The following is a 19,563-nucleotide window of genomic DNA, read 5'->3' as shown; positions in this document are numbered from 1 at the left end:
CAGGTACATTGGGGTATTATTTGTTTTCACTTGCATTTCGAAAATATAGCTTGAGGCAGGTGAAACGAGCCTGAAACTGCCGACTGCGGTAAGCCTTTTATGATTTGCAAGGATTACTTTATTTGCTTTTATTTTAGAGTATCATTTTTCGATCTTGAAATTTTTCCAAACTATTTTTTTGAAGATTTTTTGACTAAAAAATTAAATTGATATATAGAGTCAAGTTCTGCATCAGATATTATGGTAAACATTTCTTCGTTATTATATTTATATAATGTGACAATCAATTTTCTATCAATGATTGAGTGGTTTTTTTTGCAGATTTATTTAATATTAACATACAGTCTCTAATTTATATTTATTGGTATATAAACTGAAATTAAATTAACTGAATATAAAAATATTCGTTTACATATGTATATATGTATATTATATCGGTTAGTTTTTATATATAATTTCCAATTTAGATGTGAGCTTTTCTTCTATTTAAAATGCTTTGAAAGTTTATCGAATATTCAATCATATTAGCCATTTCACCTTCGTTTTTAACTCGCAAACCTCGATTTTTGCCTCGTTCCACATTTAACCGAAAAATCATCGACCTTTCGAATGGCGAATTTAAAAGCGTCGTGGATCATTAAGTATATCGATCGACCAGTTTCACCCACGTGGTAGCCAAGTCAATGGAGTGTATCGCATGCTGAGTCCTGCACACTAACATAAACTCGTAGAGGCGTTCGAGCCTCTCTTATTTCCGGTCATATAAAATTAACATATAAAACCAAGTAACATAAAACAATATATTCACAGATAATTGTCGTATTCGTCGATCTACTAAATCTAACGGGTTTAATCGCAACAACGACTCCAACTCGAACGTCTCTAGCTCGTAGGCAGCAGGCGGCTCTCTAATGAAAATTGAGGAAACGGATAATTCCGCGCGTTTCCTGTTAACCGCGGATTTAAACCGGTTTGCGAGCAGATCCGCGGACGTTCTGTTCTAACAGTCCCCAGGGATCGCTTGTCTCATTCCCCTCGCTCTCCTCGCAGTCGTTTGGTAAGAAGCGCTCGTTCTCGTCTCGCAGGATCCTCACGCCGCGCCGCCGCGCCGGATCGGATAGATCTTACAACCGGTTCTTAATGCGACCGTCAAATTTTAATTAATTCGAGACCGTTCGCGCGGTGTCCTGATTTAAAGCCGCGCCCACGTGTTTTCGTGCGGGCGTGCACGTCGTCCCGGAGGCGTCTCACGTGGAATTAATAATTCATGATCGTTTTGCTCGTTCGCTATGAGGCACCAGCGATTTGGAAACGTTTCGCTGGATTTTAACGGCCGCACCGTGTATTCTCGTCCCGGAGATTTATACCCGCTTTATGGCGTCGATATTGACATATCGCCTAAACGAAACGAAAAGTTACAGGCGCGTGCGGCATGACAAATTTCGAAGATGCGTTTATGCTCCTTGAGCAAAACGTATCCCTATGATCCAATTAGCGACATAAGCTCCTCACCGCAGTTTAGGCGTTAATGATATTCGACTTTACAATTTCGAAAGTTTTTTATTTGATATACTTATATCTAAGTACAGTGCCCGTCAATGATTCCTTTCCAGGCTTCCTCTTGGTAACGCGGGCGCGGACTGGAAAGGAATCATTGACGGGCACTGTACATCAGCGATAATTTCCATGTTGGAAAATATCAAGAGTCTAAAAATCTATTCTGTTGATCTTCTTGAACCTCATTTTACTATGTATTGTAAAGCTTTTTAAAATTAATTTCGAGTCACCGTTTTCCAACTTTTTTTTAAGCAAGGAAAGCTTCTTGAATAAAAAGATGGCCATACATGCATACGTTTAAATTTAATAACATATGTACGTGGGTAGTCTGAAAAGTTTTGAGCCTCAAACATGATTTTTTCGGTCAAATTCGGTCAAATTTTTCAACATAGTCTCCTTTTAAGTCGATGTTCTAAGCTCAAAACTTTTCAGACTACCCTCGTATGCCATGAATCGAATCAGAATTTGTTTGCATTAAAATAGCTGAAGTTATGGAAAAATCTTATTTTTTGTCAAAAATTACGTAGCACCTGAAGCCATTATCACGCAAATTACACGCGCCGCTTTGAATCTCGCAGAAACGACGCGTCATATTCCTATATTTATTCCGCGCCTCCGACGAGGGCATTAGATTATGCAAATCGCATGCGGGACGAGTGTCGCGGGTCCCATCAGATAAAACGTTATTCCAAAGGTGAAGCGTGCGATCCCCTTCACGTTCGGCCGTGGCAAACATTAGAGGTGAGCGATATGACACGATCTTGATTAAAACGCTACCCCTGGCAGTCTGCCACGCGATAATATCGCTTATCGCGTCATTAACCGACGAGAAAAAGGATCCGCGTACGCTTGAATAATCAGACTGAACGCGCGTCGCGGAATGCATCTAAATTCTAAAAGATGGCTCGAGGATGCACGCGTGTGTTTCTTTTGTTTATTTATTACAGCATCTATAGAACAGATAGGATCCTTTTTCGATTCCGCAACGCGCTATCGCACACACGTACAGCAGATATCGAACATTACAAAACCTGATATTATTTTAGGTACTAATCTGGAAACGGAGTACTTGCGAGAATAAATGTAATATAAATTACTTATTTTTATTTCAAGATCTATATTGTTCTTTTTATGTATTGTAAGAGAAAAAATTAACAATGCTATAAACGAATTTCATAATCTTTACTCCGAACATATATGATGTAATCACGTAAGATAATTATTCGGCAAAAAAATTGCATTTATTCTCGGTTGTACTTAGAGATCGTGACCATGGAAGTGCTCATCAAGTCGCGTTCTCGAACGCGATTCTACATTTTCATTAGCATATAATTAATATATGAGTAATGACCGCGGCATTCTTTGCGCTCGCGTATGAACGAGTCTGACTTGTACACGCATGTTCAACGATGCAGCAGGTAGAAGCGAAAAAGGAGGGCCGAGTGAGGTTGAAGGGAAAAGGGAAGGCGAAGAAACGAGCAGGCCAACTTAAAACAGTAGTAGTGACCCCCGGGGCTGAGCAGGCCCAAACAAGAAGTCCCTTCTGACGTCACCGGCAGGTGCAAGCAGAAGTGCATCCTCGTCTCGCCGCGCTCCTCTCGCTCTCGCTCCCTTTCTCCGCTTTCCGCCTTCCTCTGCTTCTTTTTCTGCTTCCTCCTCGCGCACTCGCGTGTAATCGTGCCGATTTCGAGATCGAGATAACTCGACCTGTGCACAGCGCCCACCGTGAATCCGGTTGGTTTCTGTTGAAAATTTCTGACGTACGTTACTCGGCCGCGATCGCTCGCTCGCTCGCTCGCTCGCTCTCTCGCGGACTTTAATAAATGGTTTCCTTTGCGGCTTATTGAGTCGGTTGTGGATAAATTGGCGAGATGATTGCAGGGGCGAAACAAAGAATATGCAATATCGAGATATTCGTATTTCGTAATGCGCAAAACTGATACCACTGGATGTTTTTTCAATGAAATATTCTGTGACAAATTTAAAGAGAATCTTTTCTTGCTGGAAATTTTATGACGTCAATTATTTAATTTTTCAATCAACTTCAAATTTTCAGGCAAATTAATTTAGAGGCATGGTTACATATAATTATATTACTGTCTGTATATAAAACTTTATAATCTTTTGATATTTTGGCAAGTAATTCGATATGATTTGAACTCAAATTGGTTTGAATCTAATGTCGTTTTAGAGGGTAATAAAAAAAACTAGGAAACGCTTTGTGCCATCGAGATTTAAAGGCCAGCCGAAAATTTGATCCTAATCTACCCTTACCGGTGGTGCGTCTAATTGAAAGGCGATATGATTCCACCGATGAAACACCCTAAGAGTGGTAATAAAATATCCTACCGAGAACATTCCACGGATTTTAATGCCCGATAGCATCGTTTGTAAGTGGAACGACGAAATCCGAACGAGCTGCCGTGCCGGTGCGGTGCCAAGATAGTCGCGTCTCGCTTCATTTCTCCAGGCGAAGGTAACTGCATCCGTGGTTGATGCAGCGAGTTATCTCGATCTTAAAATCGGTACCATTACGCGTGAGCGCGCGCGAAAAAAAGGGAGAAGGCCACATTGATTCTCTTACGCGCATTCCACAAGTTAATCCGTCCGATGCAAATTGCACGATGCGATGCTATATGCAGCGATAATTATCGCGTAACATTTACGTTCTGTTTTATCTAGTTTGATTATGTGTATTCCATATCTAGTTTGCTAAGTATTAGAATTCATCGTCAGTCGGATGATCATATTTAACGTTATATGTACAATATGATTAGAGGCTATATGGTTTTGTTAGCTATCGCAAACAATTGCAAATCTTTTATTTTGTTTTTGCTCATGTGGATTGTTATCTTCTCATTAGATATTTGTTTAATCAGCCAATATTATCTTTATTTGTTAATCTATAGAAAAAAATCAACATAAGAATAGAATAGAGAACGACAGACAAGGGTACAAAAGAGGAGATGGTAAAAAAAAGATAATATCTCGTTTGTACCCGGAGCGAAAAATAGCCCAGCGACTACCGTATTCATTTTTTTATTTCTTGCCTCTATACGAGACTGGTAATCGTTTTTGGCAAGTAGATGCCATTTTTAGATAGAGATCTTGATTGGAAGTTTATTTCTCGTCTCGCGTATACAGATCTGAATTTAACACGTGCAAGGAATTCGTAAAAATACTCTTCTTTTTATACTTGAAAATAATCCGTACAAATGATTCGAATAACTTGTCATGGATTTTTATTATTTCTAATTTTAAACGTGGCACTTAAATATAAAAATCAAACGTAATATAATATTTTAATCATATAATAATATTTTAAATCTATTTTATGACTGTGTTAAATATATAAGTAAAATTTTTGTATTTATTACTTAACGAATACGGTAACAAAAAATATATACATAAATCATCTATGGAGAGAGAAAGAGAAATAAAGAAAAAAATGTGACATTTTTGAAAAGGACTGAAACTAATTAGGGATGTATGGAAGTCGTATAAAGCTTATTTATTATTTTATTGCACTTGTTACTTTAAATGATCGCATCAGCCGAGCGGGTGCTGTTTGGCACTTGGCGGCGAACAGGGTGAATTTATAGTAACCCCAGATTATTACACTTTTTTCGGTGCTTATTAAATATTTTTTAGGGGGTGTCGGTCGCGGGTCGATACAAATTTCGGTTATTAAGGCGGCACCATGTGTAATCGGGCCGAATTGCATCTCGAATTACCGAGGGACGCCCGGCGGTTTCTAACGAGCTTTTTTTTCACCGCTCGTCAATATAATTCGTAAAGCTCGACGTGTCTTCGACGAAATGTTTAATGATCGCGTTGAAGTGCGCGCGCGATTATAATTTGCCGCATTTTCCTTCGTTTTGTATCCGGTGACCGCGCCAACCGACCGGGGCGCGTTTTATCACCCATGCAATAAAACGCACTGTTATTTTGCGAATTAACGTTTCTCTAATTTCTGCCACAGGTGAAGCAGCAACGCGGGACGACTGAAGCGGATCGACCAGTTCGGGTGTCGACCAGTATTGGTGAGTCCGTATACATATATTCTTATACAAGCCTTGCGCTAAGCATGTTGCGCTGTATTTAATTTAATATTACTTCAAGCAAGCCGTACATATCCATCTTATTAGCTATATTTTATGCGTTTGTTGTTGTTGTACTCTCTATTGATGCGTTTTTAACCGCAAAACTGAAAAACGCTTCGATGTTTAGCGACCATAAAAATTATGAGACACGATGTGCGAAATTTATGAGAGACGATAATTCGCGAATTGTCTATTTTTCGAAGTAAAAATTGAAATTTGCGCGACAGATTTGAAGATGTCGTTCAGTATTTCGCTGCTTTCTTACGATCGAGCGATCCATCCTTCGCGGATAAATTCTTTATGCGTCTCGACTCGCTGGTCCATCCGTCAGCGAACCACGCGGAATCCTTTGTCCCCTCGGACCGGTCCATGGAATTTCCGTGGACAGAATAAAAAGGGCTGGACGCATAAGGCCGCGACGCGCGAGAGGACCCTTTCGATCCCATTGAAACGTTGAAGCGGTATCGGGTGGGGTTTAAGGGTGGCCACGGGAGTGTGAATGCAATATTATTCAAAATCACGAAAATCTCCGTTTGTATTTCGTTATTTTCGGGGTCCATTGGGGATCGTAGATGCATATCTTACACCGTTGAATGGGCCACCGTACGGGGTAAGCACCGGCCGGTGTTTGTTCGTCATTTTTCCCCTTCGTCCCCTTCTCGCGTCACAACGAGAACCGAGAGATGAGAGTGATCCAGGTAAAAAGGGTCAAATGCACGCACAAAGGGCACCCTCGCCCTCGCGCGATCGGGGCACATGTGCGCGCAGCACGCAATCATAAAAGCGACATTTCGATCTTGCGCCGAGAACGAATCGAACGTATTGAAAGAGAATTCAAGACGATTCAAGGGTTGATTCGTCGTTGTCATAGCCGCCGCCGTAGTCGTCGTCGTCGTCTCGTTTCTCACCGGGAAAACCTGTCGCGCGCACCACCGACTGCACGGTGATGCGCATATGCAACGCGGTTTCCGCAGCTGCCGTTTGCGCAGCCCTTTTTCTACTCCGTTTTCACAAGGCACACCAGGTGCGCGATTGAAATTACCAGTATCGTAGATTTTCGCCGAAAAACAGAAAAATCAGTCCGCGAGCAACTAATTGTAAGTGTCTTAGTTATTGCACTTGTCGCTAACATCCTGAACTTTGACTCGGAGATCTTTTATCCCGCGACTCAACCCTTTCACAGGTGTATCCCGTCGGGAGGGAAACCCTTTCCCGTATTGTTCGCGCGGGTTTCCGCTACTCCTTTCGGCGGCCTCGCAGGTAAAAGGGTTGGCTCTTTGGGTTAACGGATCGGAGGGTTTAACAGAACATGTCTGATTAACGGTGCGGTAGGACGAAATTATTTGTGGTGAACTATTTACCCGACGTAGTGCATGCAATGTGCAATACTTTTCATTGGTGTAATTTGAGATTTTTCTCTCTCAAGTCTTGTTGACTATTTCGTTATCTCGACTATTTGAATTCAAACGTAAACTCTACGATATCTTGAAAATAGATATAGATTTATATTTTTAAAAATTCTGTGACATAGCATATAGCTATATCGAACTACCGCCGCTATTTCTATCAATAAACTTAAATAATTTTGGGATTTTTTGGGAAAAATTCAGACGATTACAATATTTCCAAGAGCATACATATTTATGTTTAAAAAAAAAATGAGATTGTATACTTATATCAAATTACCTATCTATGTGGATTGCTTTCAATCGCTTTCGATCTGCTTTTTGAATATACAATTTACATTTTAAAGACAATTACGTGAATAAAACGTCGAAAAATAATCTTTTAGGAATCCCGAGAGGATGATGCAATTTTAGAAAATATGAAACCAGTTTTATTCGAATGAGAACTCGAAGAAAAGACTTTTTCTGAAGCAGATCCTCGCGAGTTTGAACAGATCCGTTTCGCCATTCTACTCAAAGGCGGAATGATTTCTGCTTCAAGAAGAAAAGATTTCTTTTTGTGTAACGCGTTACATAAACTCGAAATGCTTGCAGCAGATCCTTGCATCCGCCGGTGCAGGTTCAAACCTGCACGGAGCATTCAGGGCACTCGCTTTGATCGAATTTCTTCACGTGGCAGCGGCAAACGAGACGTGTTCGAACTTGCTCGATCTCGTGCTCGATCTTCCACATAGATTTGGTCCTCGTTTTAAAGTCTTGCGTAAAAGTAGGACGCTCCTGCCGGATGCGAGGACCTGCCGCGACGCTTGAAAAGCGAATCTAACGTGGGTGAGTGCATTCTCGGGGGGTTGTGTTGTGAGAAAGTCTCCCTTTAAAAGGACGCATCTTAACTCTCTCGCGTGATGCTCCGACACGTATTTTTCAATGGCGAATTTCGTCATCTTAGATACGCCATAGAAAGGGGAAGGATTCGTGTGGTTGCGAACAACCGTATCCGCGACGCATAAATTTTGCTTCGGGACATCCTCGAAATTTTCACTCGTTGCTTTCGTACAATGCTGAACCGTCGATGCAAATCTTATTTAACAAAAAAAAAGCTTTGCTTCTAAAGATTGAATTTTTCTCGCATTATATACCGTTACACATTTTTTATTATACATTGTTATGGTACGTATATTCTGCTTATATAAAATAGTTCTGAAGATTACTTCAATTTTTTAATCGTAAAAAATATTAATCTTATGCAATATTAAAATTACGCGTATCACATTTCGCTGAGAACTTGAGAGAATTTAACTTCTCACTTTCGCTGAGAACTTTTTCGAAACGTTAATTTCAACCAAGACATCAACGCATTTATGATGAACTACTTAATAGGCTTTAAGATCAATACGAAAATCCTAATATCAATATCAAACATTACTCGGTACACCAAGTTCGAGAGTCTCGACAAACTTTTTGGAGGACTGCACGGTGATATTCCTTCCTTCCATATATCGAATCTTAGGATCCAAGATTCTCCAAAGTCTTGCGCGTCGAGCTCGGAAAGATCTGTTTCCATTTACGAGTCACCATTATGTCCCTAAATAAACAGCTGTTCCTCGCAAGTCCTGCACCTATGTAAACACAAGATCCTGACGAAACTGCCGCATGCTCGATCGATTTGTGTGATTCACCCGACCGGGGGTGAAGGAGAAAAAAAAATTTTTCGGAGCGGAGGGAGAGTTCTGAAAGAAGAGTGTCGGAAGGAGAGAGGTCGCATTGAAGATCGCAGGACCGTGAATCTGCCTCCGGGGCACGGATCCATTCTTAAAGGATTATCATTATAAATTATACATTTCCCTTCTTCCCTTTCTATGCCGCCCTCCTACACTGCCGCCGGATGACCGGTAGCAGCTTAAGGATTTCTATCACTGGATTAGCGTGGACCGTGTCATCGTGGTATCCTGTCTATTCGATTCGTCTTTCTTCGGGAGAAGAGATGCTCGTGGATCCTTTTCCGTTTCGCGTTTTACGATCCTTTTTTTTTTTTTTTCTGGACGCTGCGTTGCGTTCGGACGTGAGTAACATTCGGTCTCATCGAATGCGTTTTATTTTTGCGAAGTCGATCGCTGATATAATGATATTGCAGATGCGCAAAGCTCGTAAATCCATAGTATTCGCAAGGCATAGAAAATTGTAATGGATAGTTAGATCCTGAATCAAATGCATGTGAAAGAGGATATAAAAAACAGAATACTTTGTGTAAAGAGAGTTGCTTAGCAAATACGCGCGTATTGTATAAATATACGTATAAAATTTCGTAACAACCAGTAATATTTAGATAACACAATCTTCACTATTAATATACATCACTATTAAAAGCATAATTTCTCTCTCTCTCTCTCTCTCTTTCTCTCTCCAAATTATATTGATTTCATAATTAAAGATATCTAGAAATTATACAATATTTTATGTTATATTTAAAATTATTTCCTTCTAAAACATGAAAGACGGAGACAATTGTAACAATTTTAATTTATTAATCCAATACGATAAAAATTGACAATAGAGATACATTCCGATTTATTTCTAAAATATTCTTTACAATTTTTCTGGATGTACGAAAATCTGCGCATGATGCAAGACGGCGCTTAATTTCGATCGTTTCGCGCTATTTCTCACGAATCAGCGTCTATTAAGTATCGGCGCCCCACAAAACGTTCGACGCCCGATCGTTCATTCATCGACACGATGACGTTCTTCTGGGTCGCCGCGCCGTCTGGACTCGCCCCGAATCGCCAATGTACGATAACAATTATTCGAAAATGCCGTTCGTATGTCAGAGGCGACAATGACTTTTCGCGAAGATGAGACGACGGCCATCGCCGACGGCGTCCCCTTCGTCTTTGTGCCTCCCGAATCTTTTTTACGTACACGTGGAGGAGCAGTTTGATGGGTCTCTTTGGTCGGGGCCCGATCCTTTTCTCGTGCGCGAAGGGTCCTGTGGGCGGAGCGGTTGGCCGAGAAAGGACCTCATTCGGGTCCGGCGGCGAGGATTCTCTAGGATCCTGACCAGTGGGATAAGGAACGAGCTTTCAAAGGGGCTGAAATTGAACACGTGCAAGGGTGAGTCAGAGCAGCAGCAGGAGAAAGCGAAAAGAACGTACAAAAAGGAAGAGACAAGAGTAGACCCCAGTTTACGTGGGCCCTTCGAAGATTTCTGCGTCAGATAACGTTATTCTTGCAGGGCTGCAGTCTTATCTTTTCTATAAGCTCCGTTATAATTCTCATAATTATCTGAGTGAAATTCATTGTCCAAAGTATGATTTGTTTAAGTATTTAATTTGTTAATATAATCTCTTTATTTTTTAATGCAAAAATAAATGTTTGAATAATGTCTAGAGACACATAATGAGAATATTTTTATAAATTTTTATAAGTTATATTATTATATTTTTTTAAATTTTAAATTTGAAGTAGATTAAAATATCTAATTCATTGTTTTTTTATACGATATATTTGTTTTAAAAATAGTTTGTTTTTTAATATTATTTGACACAGTTCTGACTACTGATCGATTATTGTCTTTATGCAAAATTTTAAAAAGTATTGCTAAAATTATTGACTTGTAAATACATGGACAGACAAATTAACAAATTGTATTTTGAAGGGTTCTTTTATAAGAGATTCTTATGAAGTAGTTACGTGATTAGTAAGTACACTCGACAAAGTTTAAAAATTTTATTTCCGTAGTTTTCTTCTAGAGAAAAATTAAGCGAGACGGTTTTCCGCTCGGAAATGTATGATTTCATAAATGAGTTTCTTGAAACTGCTTCTCAGGCTCGGCGATCGAATGCGGCCCTGCGTGCCTCGAGCTCATCATCTATCTCGTCTATCCTCCGAAGTCGAGACTCCTAGATATCCCTCCGCGCTAACCTATGCCTAGAGAAGCCACATTTTTTTCTCATCCGCGTCCGGCATATCCATTAGAACACGTGCATCCACTGCCGTAACAAGTGCCCCGTCGACGCTATAAACCCCCCCAAGAGGCACAAAAAACCGTGGTCCATCCAGAGAGCGGATCCCTCTTTCCTCTCCTTTTCTATATTCTTTCCCCTCCCTTTCTCCCTACTCGTCTTCTTCGTTGTAACGTCCGAAATAGCCTAATGACTATTATAATCTCCTTGTACGTCGGTGGCACGATTTCTTTTATCCTTCGCGCGAGGACTGCCAACGCGGGAAAAGAAATCTTCCGTATCATTACGTTGGCGTGATGAACAACAGGGGGGGGGGGGGGAATCCCTTCCGTGTTATTATAAGGTGATTTCGTGGCGTGCGTGGAAATTGGTATTTCTTCTCGCGTGAGAGACTCCTCATGCTTTTTTATACGCGCTCTCCGCGTGTCTGGAAAGGTAACAGGATTTTCCGTAGAACGCGTTTCTTTCTCGCCGCGTCGCACAATTAAATGCATACCTCTCTTTTTTTATGTCTCTCGACCACCCCAGTGAAATAATAATACATTAAATCGTGCGATGATACTTCTAATAGTCAGTCATTGTTTTATTTTAAATAAATGAATTTTTATACAGAATGGTAATTGATTAAAGATGTTCGTTTAAGATCTCATCATGGAAGAAATCCAAGCGTATGAAGCTGCATCTGAAACGCCCGAAGAACGATGTAGCCAAATTACATGCTCGAAAACTTCCAATTACACTTCCATTTCAACGACCCGTGAGATTCAGAAGGGCCTTTTAGTTTATTCAATATTTTGAACATCGCTAAATCCCTCGTAATTTCGTAGTTCATTTTTTGTGAATCGTCGAGCGTGCGTTGCTCCTTTTCGGTGGCGACGGCGCGCGGCGATTTCCGCTCGAAAGGAAACATCGCAAGACCCTCGATCGCGTTTGTCCGTCGCGAGTGCGGCAAGAAGAGAGCCTCGGTTTCTTACCTCGAACTTTTCTTTGCCCGGCGGATGTTCTCTCAGATCGCGTTATGCGACGCCTGATGCAACATTATCGTCGCGTATAGCCCCGAAATCGTGTTATTAAATCACTTTAAAAAGATTTAATTACAGTGGCCTTTTTCGGCACGACTCGGCCGAAAATAACGAACGAGGCATCCGACTCTCACATCAGCTGACAACAAGAACGAATCCGAGCAATTACTTCTCCATACACGGTCTCGCCTCTCGAATGATCACCGTAACTGGTTGGTCCCTCCCTCGAAACAAAAATTACTCTGCCAAACTCGTTGCCGCCACCGTTGTGCAATCAACACCGAGGTGTTATTTTAAACTGCAACGCGTGCCTTGTTCGCGATATTCCCTACAGTTCTCTACAGATAATTTTCTATTTCCTTTATGAAAGAGAAAGTTTATTGTAGTAAAAAATATTATATTCAATAATTGTTTTTGTTTTATAACTAAAATACAGAGATATTAAACATTAATTGGAAGGATTCTGATAAATTAATTTTCAAAATGTAAGAAAAATTTAATTACTTAAATATTTTTGGCGTATTACGAAGCTGATTAGTTCATAACAAGTATGAAGGAACGAATTGCTCGATATAAACTTCGCTCATAAAATTTGTCGCGATTCTTGCATCATTTCTAGCCGAACAATCAATGCGGATAATTCGACAGCTGGTGCTCGTCTTTTTGATGGCAAAGCAGGCCTTGTAAATAACGTTTAACCAAGAGTATGGTGGGAGGATGTATTGGTAGCTGTAGAGAAACGGGAGTGACCTCCCGTCACGGAATATTAGGGTGGCGATCACGCGAAAGAAGGGTGGTTGCGACAAAAGTGGCTCGTCCGCGAGGAAAGAAAGAAGAGAAGTCGGCGGAGAGTCCCGAAATCGGTATATCGGTCGGCTCAAAGGCAAGAAATGGAGATGCCGCAGGCCCCAGCTAACGCGGCGGAACGGGTGGTCCCCGTCCGTGCATTTTAGACTGCCACCGCTTCTCTTTACCTTCCTTTGAGCGCTCCTGCCTCGATCTTTCTACCGGGCAACGCGAAAATCGGCGTGACGCGATTGCCTTTTCAACCTCTCGACGATCGCGGATTTTTTTCCGCGGCCATCGATTTTATTCAACACCTTGGATTTGGGCGAACAATTCGGGGTGGTTGGGCTCTCCGAAAAGGTCTCAGCGACCGTGAAAATCGGGACGTATAATACTGACAGTACCCACCGTGTGCATCATCCACCGCGGAAAAGTGGCGCGAAAATTCTGCGGCGCGGCGTGTCGACCTCGCGTGGAAAATTATTTCGATCTAGAACGGATTCGCCGAGTAATTTTCTTATTTGGTATCAACTTCATGCTCGTTTCTACGAAATCGAACGGTGGAGTGTAGATCGTCAGGTCACGGTTCATGTTTGCCGAGGCTCGAAATGTGTTTGTCAAGTCAAACAATTTCACTGATTGTGTCCAATTTTAGAGAGCCCTTCGAATTGATTTACGTACACGAATTTAGTGAGCGATGATTATGAAATTTTTCTGCAATGCTCAAACAATTTTCAAGTGATTTTATTCCTTCTTGTAAAAATTCTTATGATACATTGCCAAATAATATGGGAAAAACATATAAAATCGAGATATTTCGTCAAATATTTTTCTCATGACTCAAAACTTACTGAATTTTACATTGCTACACAGAAAATCTTCCAATTATGACAATTAATCAATAATCAAGATAATTTTTATTAGCGCAGATATTCGTCTATGACTTCTAGTAATGCATTTATTTTGTAGAAGATTGCAATAAGAAGTTAAGTAGGAAAAATACGAATTTATTTGTATTTATACACATTTACATGTTAAAGCTTTATTATATCTTATTAGGAAAACCGAGAAACTACTTCATGCCGCTCATAGCAATCTATAGAAAATACAGCTGCAGAGTGAGACATAAAGGATCATAAAGGATGATTGAAATCAGAGGCATCGTCTTAACGCCGCTAGGAAAGATTGTAATCATTGTCTGAATTTGTCGATGTTATTTTTTTTTCAGTAGCTCACTCACCTTTGCCGATCACGTCATAGATTCGACCATGCGTGCAAGTCCACACCTAGTAGCTTTTTTACAAGGGCTCGTATCGTTAAATATCTTCGGTGGCGCGTAAAGATGTCCGGGGTATGGCCCGTGTTTTCCAAATACGCATTCTATCACGGCTCCGTAAAACCCCTGCTTACGGATGAAAGTAGGACCTAATCGGGCTCGATCTAGGAGAGGATCGAGGTTGCAATAGAGTACGCTCGTCTTAGACGAATCGAACTACCCGTTACGCATGAACGATTCTTCTCTCATGCCTTTTTGGCGATGTCGCGACTACGAACTTAACTGCGAAACGTGCAAGACCGGAGGATTAGACATCGCGAGGATTTAGGGCCCGCTTAGAGATCCTTACAACCTTTACGCGCTGATCCTACAATCCCATGGAGTTTGCACGTCGACACATAAGGATTTATGCGCACAAATTCACACTGTATGTATAGCTGTTATAAATGTATAAAAAGTTAAGAATTAAATATTCTGTGCGTTACTAAAATTTAGAATAAAAACAATTTCGATGTTTTAATTATTATTCAAAATAATCACAAGGTTTTTTTTATGAAAAAAAAATGTTTAGGCTAATCAATCTTTTTTTAAATTATGTACCGCGTGATACAATATATAACTAGAATATTAAAAAATTACATTGCTAAATATATTTCAAGAAATTGTAATGTTCTAAACTTTTAATACAAAAGGATTCTTTCATGCCTTTCCGGAATTAAATTAATGCTAACCATCCTTCGTATAATAGTAATTTATAAACGAGCCTGCTCGTTGATATACGGATCGAGATCGTAATATCGACACGTATAACGGAGATCCTTTGGAAAACTCGAACACCTGCACCCTCTCGTCGAACTTAGTTAGCCCGCATTGGGTTCTGGATCCTTTCTTCGTCCTGTCAAGGGTAAATCCCCGCCCACAAGCCTGCGAGGCCTCTATAGAAATTGCGCAGCGATCCCAATTCACAGGCTCGCTCCCTCATCTTTCTCTCTCACTTCGTCCTGGTTTCATCTTCTTATGTAACTCGGGTTGGACTGTGGATACCGTTTTAAACTAATTTGACTCGTAGCGGAGCGAATCTGCCGCCGGAAGTAATAGGGTCCCTCTTTGTAGGATCACCGATCCTACGAAAGACGGAGAGGAGCAGGTTGATGCCAATTAGCGATCCTGTACCGTTAAATGACGTGACTCTGCTCGATTTCCATGAGTTTCTAATTTAATCGCCAAGTGGGTGTCCAACGGTGTTCAACCCCTGCTCGAGATTCTGTCACATCACCATAAAATATTATGACTCTGATTGATCCTGTGATTCAGCGCCGTTTCGTTGATGTTCATGGAATTTTGATTGCTACGAAAATTACGCGTCAGCGTCTCAGTTATTTTCTATTGAATAGCGTAACCTTTTTCACCGTCGCCATATGGCGTTATAAAGATGGAGAAACTTCGCGTATAATCTGATTTTGCGTAAAATGATAATATTTTATCGTTTTACGCAATATAAAACTTCGAGTTTGGGCGAGAGAGAAAGTTAGGTTGCGCACGCACGCGTGGACATAAAATAAAATTTCTATCTTCTATCTCATGATTGTTTGCAAACTTTCATAATTTTTAATTAGGGTAAACTCGGGTAAGATGGCTATACAGGAAAGATGGCCAACCTATGTTCTTTCAATCTAGCTCACCATGAAACATCGAATGAACATGGGTTGGCCATCTTTCTTGTATGACCATCTTACCCGAGTTTACCTTATCATTTTCCCTGCCTTCGTTTTCTCCCAATTTCTCCCACTGGGAGCATGTACTATACTAAAAATATATAGGGTACGTTACGTATATTATAGATTTTTAATATAGTATATGTTTCCAGTGGAAGAAAACGAACGCAGGCTTTATACATATTACAAGTCGCCATGTTTTTACTTTGCAACAAAGCCGGATGAAAAAAGACTTTATTTTATTCTAATTTTATTCTCTCTCTTTCTCTCTCCCCCCTCCCTCTTCTGAAGAATGTTATCATGTTTTAATAAGTATTTCTTTATCAAAAGTTTTAATAAGCGCGGATATTGGTAAGGGCTCGATTGCGTGCCCTTTTCACGCTTGCCTCGACTCGAGCATTCGTTTATCCAAAAGTGGGACTCCGCGAAGAAGCTGTGCAGAATCTGCTTTCACTATCTATGCCTGAGTGGCACGCCGAAGATGCTTCCCCTGGTAAGGAGGAGGTTTTTAACGCCCGAAGGCTTTTACGGCCGAGATCACCTTGGGCGGTGAAGGGCGGCCTGTTTTCGTCTCGAAGGGTCTGAGGCTTTCTTGCGGATATTTCACGGCGATACTTAGTTGCCAGACGCGAGCACAATTAAACGCGAGGTATTTAGGAGGCCATAACGCGCGCGAGATTTGTTTCCAGGACTGTAAAAGGAACAGCGCGGGATCTACGATTAGGAGAGAGGCGGCGATTAAATTAATAGTTAATTGAGTTAATTTCATGCGTCGTATATAATGAATAATCCGCGAAGAAGCGAGTATTTCCTTTATGCTGCGTGTGCCTAATGAGGTGCAATTTCTGTAAATGCTCAGTAAATTCCAAGGAACGTAAAATCGCGCGATTTTATTTTGCCCGTGAGCACCGTTTTACGACTGAAAATTACGCGTTCCACAATTAATCGACGATGATATGCTCTAACCATTGCAAATGCCCATATGAGTTACGATCAATTTGTTTTTGAATATTTTGTAAAACTTACTTGGTTATTTCAGACAAAATATAAAAAAGTAAAGACAGTAAAAACAGTAAAAATCATACACATTTAATTACACATATTTTCTTTAAAATAGTATTGCCAAATTCGAGACTATATAATGATTAATAGAGGAAGAGAAGAAGAATATTCAGGCGCATTTTATTTAGAATAATTATTTAGAACAATTATTGTAAAATGTGTTTTGATGCGATTTTTTAAAATAACTATTCTACACTAATCGGCACGATGGAGTTTTTTTTTTTTTTCGTTATCTTGCGGCTGGTCACGCACCGCGAAGGTGTCAGATCGCGAACCCGAGACGTAACCAGAGAAAATAATAACGTCCTCGCGCCGCCACGTCGGAATAGAATCTCTAATCCGCATTTCTTCCGCCCTGTAATCCAGCAACACTTGTGACAGCCGCGATGTAGTTAGCGGAGCCCTGCGGGCCTTACGGTGTCACTTTCGACGCCCTCGGAGCTGATCATCCTCATTGACGCGTGAGTGCCTCGCGAGCAGAAGGCGGCCGGGGCCCTTTTGAGAGGCGAAAACAGGCCGCCCCGTTCGCGCCTTCGCCTCGATCTGCCCACGAAGAGTCGACCCAAGGGCGTTAATAATAAAAGTGGGGCTCGACGTGAAAAAAAGTTCCTGTGGCGGAGGTATAAAGAGGCCAAGGATCGCATTGCCGGGGTGTCAGGGAGACGTTCTCGCGCCCGAACGGAGATAGTGAAAGCGGATTCTCCCCCGCCGCTCGTTCCTCATAACCCCGATTATTTGTATAGTGAGTTATTGTACGTAACGCGCATATTGCGAGCGAGGAAGCGTGAAAAGAGCCTCGCGGGCATCTTTCTCTTCCGAGCGGGCAGACATAGGTCCGCTTGTTTTAAATTGCATATAAGAAATTCCAACTTCGATGTTTAATCACGCGCGCCGATCGAGAAGGGTCACTTCCGCGTTCTCAATATCGCAATTTCGAAGTCTACATAATAACAAAATTTAAAAATAATATATTTTGTCCTTTAGATTTTCTTAAACTTTTTATTTTTAATATTAATTTGTAACTATTAATGAACGGGTCCACATATATACCTACTGACACGACAATTTTCGGGCCTCACAGCATTCTATTTTCCGCAGATAATGATGCTTTTCACCGGACTTCTCACCCTTTGTAATAGATATCAAGCTGAGTCGGACACATTTTGAATAATACATAACAACTGACTCTCTCTTTCTCTCTGTTGAGGGTTTCGTGAACAGCAGTTGGTAAACTTTGGTCAAAAAGACAGCGTGTCGCTACTGAAACTTTTCAGAGCGTCGCTGCTGGACCTCTCGCAGATCCAGCGAATGATGTTGCAATTTCTGGAGGAAACGACGCTTCCGCCGGGACAATGTCGTTTGTCGTTAAATATTTTTGTCAGCGCATACATCTTTGTAAGGCTGACCATCTCGCGGTATCCCACCAGGTGGACGCGAAGAAAAGAGCGAGCCCGATATACCTCGTACGCGCACTGGACCGTTCACTTCTGTGGATGAAAAGTGACCAATCCATGCGATTCTATTTCGGAAGTTTCTGCGCGAAAGCTCTTTCTCTCGCTTCCATGACGGTGTCGATCTCATTGTGCGCCGATCGCCCTCGATCGCACCCACACGCTGAGGTGTGTCGTTCAGTTTGTACATCGCGCCGCGGGGGTGGAGAGCTCGTATCGCTTTAAACGAGATGTCTGTTCCGAAACTCACACGCGAGTGTATTCTGAAATACCCGACATACATACAATCGTGTAGCCTATTGAAGGAAAAGTTATTGCCCGTTTTTAGCTTCTGTGGAATGATAATAAATACGCATCGTGTTGCGCATTTTCTTCGGAAATGTGAGATTCCATAAAATAGATACACGCCTAGGAAAATAAATTTTCTTTTAATTGTAATGATTTAAAGCCAACTGTTCCATCGGTAACATTAAGAATTTAGAAGTCAAGAACTCTTATTCGAGCTTAATCTTGAATGTTCTCTAAAATTTATTCTCTGGGGAGTAAACGTATATCTCGGGATTAGCGATTAATGAGACGATTCGGAGCGGTGTCAACGATTTTTAAGTGCCGCAGCCGAAACCCTTGGCATCAACGTATTTACGTGCATACTTGTCGGACATAAAGTTGTGAAGAGTACACTCGAACTTTTACGATGCGTTTCTCAATCCTATACAAGCGCGCCCTTTATTCGGGCCCAATTAGTCGCGCGCGATCGTGTTCGATCAGCATCGATATATCTTTTTTTCCTTTTTTTTTGTTACATCGCCACCGTCCGTCCCATAAAACGTCCACGATTATCGTAAAGGCTTTTCTTCGCATTGGCGTTTTTCTCTGTATCTAATAAAGAACCGGGTATTATCGGTATGTATATCACAAGTGACAGCAACAGGTAGGCGTCGTTTCGTTGTGATCACAGTGTACTTTAAATTGGATGCCAGTTGCTACTTACGATGAGGGGGAGGGAATGGGATAACTTTTATGGCTCGATGGCATCTTGAGATCTCTCTCGACTTTTACGAGTTTACAAGGCTTAAGAAAGAATCCTCGAGATCTCTTGGAGCGTTTAAAATTTTCAAGCTGAGCCAAACTGGATTGGATTAAGGTTTTTTGAGGACTTTAGACAATATATCATGCATTTTATTTTTTCGGAGATATACGTACTCTTATATATAATATATATATAT

General features: G+C 41.0%; 1 protein-coding gene across 2 annotated transcripts in view; it reads left to right on the top strand.

The window, feature by feature from the left end:
* Positions 1 to 19,563, top strand: part of LOC139777016 (tubulin monoglutamylase TTLL4) — a 140,436-nt gene that overhangs the window by 44,354 nt on the left and 76,519 nt on the right. For both annotated transcript variants that reach the window (XM_071714284.1, XM_071714353.1), the window contains exon 3: positions 5,540 to 5,600. The gene's annotated coding sequence lies outside the window, so the exon portion shown is untranslated. The remainder of the gene's footprint in view (positions 1 to 5,539; positions 5,601 to 19,563) is intronic.

Source organism: Temnothorax nylanderi, unplaced genomic scaffold, assembly GCF_030848795.1.
Source record: "Temnothorax nylanderi isolate EJ_2023f unplaced genomic scaffold, tnyl_v1.0 TNYL_tig0001_pilon, whole genome shotgun sequence".
Taxonomy (NCBI): domain Eukaryota; kingdom Metazoa; phylum Arthropoda; class Insecta; order Hymenoptera; family Formicidae; genus Temnothorax; species Temnothorax nylanderi.
Note: the sequence above shows the minus strand (reverse complement) of the source record. Positions and strands in the feature narration are given on the sequence as shown.